General features: G+C 35.6%; 1 long non-coding RNA gene across 1 annotated transcript in view; it reads left to right on the forward strand.

The window, feature by feature from the left end:
* Positions 1–5,543, forward strand: part of LOC149127467 (uncharacterized) — a 95,074-nt gene extending 89,531 nt beyond the window's left edge. The window contains exons 3-4 of the long non-coding RNA XR_016231217.1: positions 5,028–5,071; positions 5,408–5,543. This is a non-coding gene — a long non-coding RNA (uncharacterized LOC149127467). The remainder of the gene's footprint in view (positions 1–5,027; positions 5,072–5,407) is intronic.
* Positions 5,544–6,000: the final 457 nt, after the last annotated feature.

The following is a 6,000-nucleotide window of genomic DNA, read 5'->3' on the forward strand; positions in this document are numbered from 1 at the left end:
ATTTTTTTGGATTCAATTCTGTTGATTTCTTCTCTAATTTTAATTATTTCTCTTCTCCTACTAGTTTTGGGTCTGGTTTGCTGCATCTTTTCTAGATCCTTGAGATGTGTTGAAAGCTCATTTATTTGGTACCTTTCCAATTTCTTGATGTAGGCACTTATTGCTATAAACTTTCCTCTTAACACTGCTCTTGCTGTATCCCATAAGTTTTGATATGTTGTGTTGTTATCCTCATTTACTTCCAGAAAGGTTTTGATTTCTCTTTTGATTACTTCTATGACCCAGTGTTCTCTCAGGGGAATGTTGTTCAGTCTTCATGCATTTGCATATGCTCTAGGGATTCCTGAGTTGCTAATTTCCTTCTTCATTCCACTGTGGTCTGAGAAGCCGCAAGGTATGATTCTAATTCTTTTGAATTTGCTGAGACTTGCTTTATGGCCTAGTATGTGGTCAATCCTAGAGAAGGTTCCATGTACTGCTGAGAAGAATGTAAATGCTTTCTGTGTAGGATGAAAAGTTCTGTAGTTATCTGTTAGATAACTATAGTTTCAATTAAATCTGCTCTTTCCTTGTTGGTCTTCTGTCTGGTTGATCTGTCTATTTCTGAAAGTAGAGTATTGAAGTCTCCCAGTACTATTGTATTGGATTCTAAGTCTCCCTTTAAGTCCCTTAACATATCTTTTAAATAACTGGTGCCCTATTATTAGGTGAATATGTGTTTACAATAGTTACATCTTCCTGTTGAATTGATCCCTTATTCATTATGTATTGCCCCTCTTTGTCTCTCTTAACAGTTTTTGTGTTAACGTTTACTTTGTCTTATATTAAGATGGCTATGCCAGCTCTTTTTTGGTTTCTGTTGGAATGGAATATCTTTTTCCAACCTTTCACTTCTGCGTGCATCTTTGTTAGAAAGATGTGTTTCTTATAAGCAGCAAATAGATGGGTTTTGTTCCTTAACCCATTCAGCCAGTCTGTGCCTTTTAGCTGGAGAGTCGAGGTCATTAACATTCAATGTGACTATTGATAAGTAGTAACTTTGCCTTGCCATTTTACCAAAGATCTTCTAATTTATACTTTGAGCTTCATGTGATCTTTTACTGAGAGGTTTTCTTCCTTTACCTTCTTTCATATTGATGGCCATGTTTCTGTGTTTCTGTGTGTAACACATCTTTAAGCATCTTTTGCTGGGCTGGACAAGTAGTGACAAATTCTTTCAATTTCTGTTTGCTGTGAAAGGTCTTTATTTCACCTTCATTCACAAATGAGAGCTTTGCAGGATATAATATTCTGGGCTGGCAGTTTTTCTCTCTTAGTACCTGGGCTATATCTTGTCATTCCCTTCTAGCCTGTAGGGTTTCTGTTGAGAAGTTGCTGTGAGTCTAATTGGAGATCCTCTGAGAGTAATCTGACGTTTCACTCTTGCACATTCTAGAATATTTTCTTTATGTTTCACTGTGGTGAGTTTAATTACGTGTCGTGGTGAGGATCTCTTTTGGTTATGTTTATTGGGGGTTCTGTGTGCTTCCTGTACTTGGATGTTCTGTCCTTCTCCAAACCCCGGAAATTTTCTGCTAGTATCTCACTAAAAAAGGCCTTCTAATCCTTGCCACTCTGCATGCCTTCAGGAACTCCTAGAATCCATATGTTGGTTTTTTTAATAGTATCCTGTAGATTCCCAACAATATTTTTTAGATTTCTAATTTCCTCTTCTTTTCTTTTGTTTGACTACATATTTTCCTGTACTCTGTCTTCTAAGTCAGATATTCTCTCTTCTGCTTCACTGATTCTGTTTTTAAGGCTCTCTAATATGTTTTCATTTGATCTATTGAGCTCTTCATTTCATTTTGATTTCTCTTCGATACCACAATTTCATGTTCTACTAAATTCCTCATTTCATTTTGATTCCTTTTTAATCTTTCATTTTCACAAGAGAGATTTTATGTCCTGTCCAGTATTGATTTCTGTATTTCATGAATTTGTTTCTGATAGCTTCTAAATGTTCTTATAAACTTTTTGAAATCTGTATCTTGCATTTCTTCTATCTCATCATCTTTATAACCTTGTATTGGAGTGTCATGTTCATCTGGGGGCAACATAATGTCTTCCTTGTTCTTGTTTCCTTGGTTTCTGCATTTGTTGTTTGGCATCATGGAGATAATTTTTGGTTTCTCCTTTTTTTTTTTCCTTGCTGTGATGGCTTTTCTCATTATACTGTGACTCTATATTACGTGGACTTTCTGCTTTTGGTGAATCTCTAGAGGCTTGTGGTGGGTGTGGCCAGAGAGCTCTGTTCAGTTCTCAGGGTTAAGGGTGTGCCAAAGGTGACACACCCAGGTTTGGGCTGGTAAATCTCTCTCTCTCTCTCTCTCTCTCTCTCTCTCTCTCTCTCTCTCTTTCTCACACACACATTTTTTATCCAGAAGGTAAACAATTATGCTCAGCTGAGCTATTCTCCTTGATGGCAGTCAATGCCTAAGCTCTAGACCCAGTGGGTATAATATTTGTCTGCTATGTCCTAAGGACCACAGAAAGGATCTGTTCAGTCCTCAGTGTAAGCTCAGATTCCCCTGCAATGTTTCTCTTCAGGTAGCAAAGGCTACCAAGTTTGTGGCGTCTCACACCGAGACTACTCATGTCTCAGCCACACTGTGAATTCTCCCACACACCCTCAATTTTTTTTTCACACACCCAGTTCATAAGCTCCACACATTCACTAGGTCTTAGTCTCCTGTTATTACTTCACACCAGAGTCAGGTTTTTCTGCTTGGCTGAGGGCAGGCGTAGCCCTGTGCTGGCAGAGCTGTAAAATATGTCCAAAATGGTGCCTGCTCTATTGTCTCGCATTCCTTTTTAAGGTGTATATATAGAGAGAATCGTGTCCGTACCGTCTCCTTCACTTTTTTCTCTTCTCTAGTTAAGCTGGTGTACTTTCCCCCATGGAGACTCAAGCCTCGTTCCCTCTCGGCTCATCCTGCCACTTTTCTACCAGTGTCTTGGGCTACTGCAGCTTTTGTCTCAGCTCTCCCTCCAGCACTGGTGCCGAGCCTCTCAGCAGCTGCGTCCCTGTGCCTGTGCTAAAACGTTGCTATACAAAATACGTTAGGAACCCTAACTACTTAACAGTAGGAAAGCAAACAAATCAGTTTAAAAATGAAGAATATAAATAGACATTTTCCAAAAGAATATATGCAAATGACCACCAATTATATGAAAAATGCTCATCACCAATTAATAGAGAAATAGAAATAAAAACCACAATAAAATATCACCTAACATGAAAAAAATTAGTAAGTGCCGAACAAGATATGAATAAGGGGAAACTTTATCACACTATTAAGGTGACTGTAAATTACTGCAGCATTTATGGAAAATACTATATAGAGGTTTCTTAAAAAATTCAATTACGGTATGATTCAGCCATCACAGCACTGTGAGTACATCCAAAGAAAATAAAACCATCTTGATGAAGAGAAGTTTGCATTCTTGTTTTCATTGCAGTACCATTCATAATAGCCAAGACATGAAACAACCTAACTAAAGGAAATGTGGCATAAATATACACAATAGAATGACATTTAACCTCAAAATAACAAGGACATTCTTCTATTTTTCACAACATAGATAAATCTGGAGGGCACACAAATGTTAAGAGAGATAAGCTTGGAATACCAAGACAAATTATGTATGATTCCTCATTTGTGTGGGGTCTAAAAAACTGAACTCAGAAGGAGGTAACAGAAAAATTGAATACCTGAGCCTGCGGAGGTGAAAGGAGTTAAAAGATTTTTGTCAACTGATAAAAGAATTCAGTTACTCAGGAAGAATAAATTCAAGACATCTGTGTTACAATCTGGAGACTGTAGTTAACAATTAACAATCATTGTATTCCTAAAAATTGCTGAGAGTAGATTTTGTCTTCTCTTCAAACACACACAAATTGATAAATATGTAAGGTTATTTATATCTTAATTATGTCAATTTAACCATTCCTCAAGTTATAAATACTTAAACATGTTTTACATGATAAATACAGTCATGCATTGCTTAATGATGGGGACATGTTCTGAGAAATGCATCCTTAAGCGTTTCTATTGTTGTGTGAACATCATGGAGTGTACTTATACAAATTAAGATGGCAAAAACATCACTAGGTGATGTAATCTTATGGTCACTGACCTGAATGAAATCTCATTAGATGGCACATAAATATATATGTAATTTTGTGAATTAAATATTAAACATTGTATTACTATATCACTCAGTGTTTTAGTTCAAAATCCATTTCAGGATTTCTACCCAAAAACAACAGCAGGGATTTAAACAGATTCTTGTATACCAATATTCATGCAGGTGCTATTCAGAATGAGCAAAAGTTAGGTACAGCTGTGTTATTCATTAAGGGATAAAGAGATAAACAAGATGTGATGTATATACAATGGAATTGTTTTAGTATAAAAAAGAATGAAGTAATGACATATGTGTATAAAGATAAGGATTGATTCTAAAGATATTCTAAGAAGCCAGAACCAAAGCTTGTATTTATTATTAGATTCTATTTTCTGAAATACCTAGAATACATAAATCCACAGAAATAGAAACATAAATTGATGGTTACCAAGGGATGGGGATGATTTAATGTATGTAGTTACTTTGTAGGTTGTGGCGGTGGTTTTTACAAGAGTGTCAATATATTAAATGCCACTACAGTGTGCATTTTAAAATGCTTAGTTTCATGTTATGAAAATTTCACCTAAAAGATAAAATTGTTAAAAACACATAATGTCAAATTTACCATCTTACCTATTGGTAAGCATACAGCTCATTATTGTTAAGCATACATAGTTGTAAAACAGACTATTAGAACTATGTCATCTTGCAATGCTGAAACTCTGAATGCACTAAAGAACAATTTACCCTCTTTTCCACAATATTTGGTAACCACCTTTCTAAGATTTCACTATATTAACTACTGCATATGGGTAGAATCATACAGTGATTTGTTTGTATACATTTTTTGATTTCAGCTATCATGCCATTGAGATGCTTTCTTGTGACAGGATCAGTGAAGGTGAGCATCTTTCCATATGGTCATTGGCCATTTGTATACTTTTTTATAATTTTTATTGTAAATTGACACATTTTAGTTATGTATATTTATGGGATAGGAGTGATGTTATAATCCACAAATACAACACAGAATAATTTAATCAAGCTAGCACCTAACTTTTTTGATATTATTACTCTTTTTGTTATTTCTACTCTCTTGGCAATTTTAAAATGTACATTTTATTATTATAAACTATGTTCAGGGTCCAGCACCATGCCTCACTTGGCTAATCCTCCGCCTGTAGCACTGGCAGCCCATGTGTGTGCCAGGTTCTAGTCCCAGTTGCTTCTCTTCCAGTCCAGCTCTCTGCTATGGCCCAGGAGGGAGTGCAGTGGAGGATGGCCTCAGTGCTTGGGCCCCTGCACCCGCGTGGGAGACCAGGAGGAAGCACTTGGCTTAGGACTCTCTCACTCTCTGTCAAATAAATTAAAATAAATAAATAAATAAATAAATAAATAAACAAACTATGTTCATCATACTATACAAATCTCAAAAAACAAAAACAGAAACAAAAACAAAAAAAACCCCTGAATTGTACCCTTTAATTTTCATCATCTTCCCAGTGCCTTTTCCCACCCTCGGTCACCACCATTCTACTCTGATAGTGGCTCTTTTAAATTCTCAATAATAAATCAGATCATGCAGTACTTGTCTTTGCCTGGCTTATTTCATTTAGTATAATGTTTTCCAATTCCATCCATTAAAGCCTTCTGGGTAACAAAGGAAATAAAATGTACGATGAAAAATGTATGAAATAAAAGAAATATTTGCAAATGATATATATGGTAAAGGCTTATAATTCAGAATATATAACAAACTTCTATAACTCTATAAAACCTCAAATGACCTGATTTTTTTTAACTTTTATTTAATGAATATAAATTTCCAAA

Source organism: Oryctolagus cuniculus, chromosome 3 (assembly GCF_051225735.1).
Source record: "Oryctolagus cuniculus isolate XC-2025 breed Fujian yellow rabbit chromosome 3, ASM5122573v1, whole genome shotgun sequence".
NCBI lineage: Eukaryota > Metazoa > Chordata > Mammalia > Lagomorpha > Leporidae > Oryctolagus > Oryctolagus cuniculus.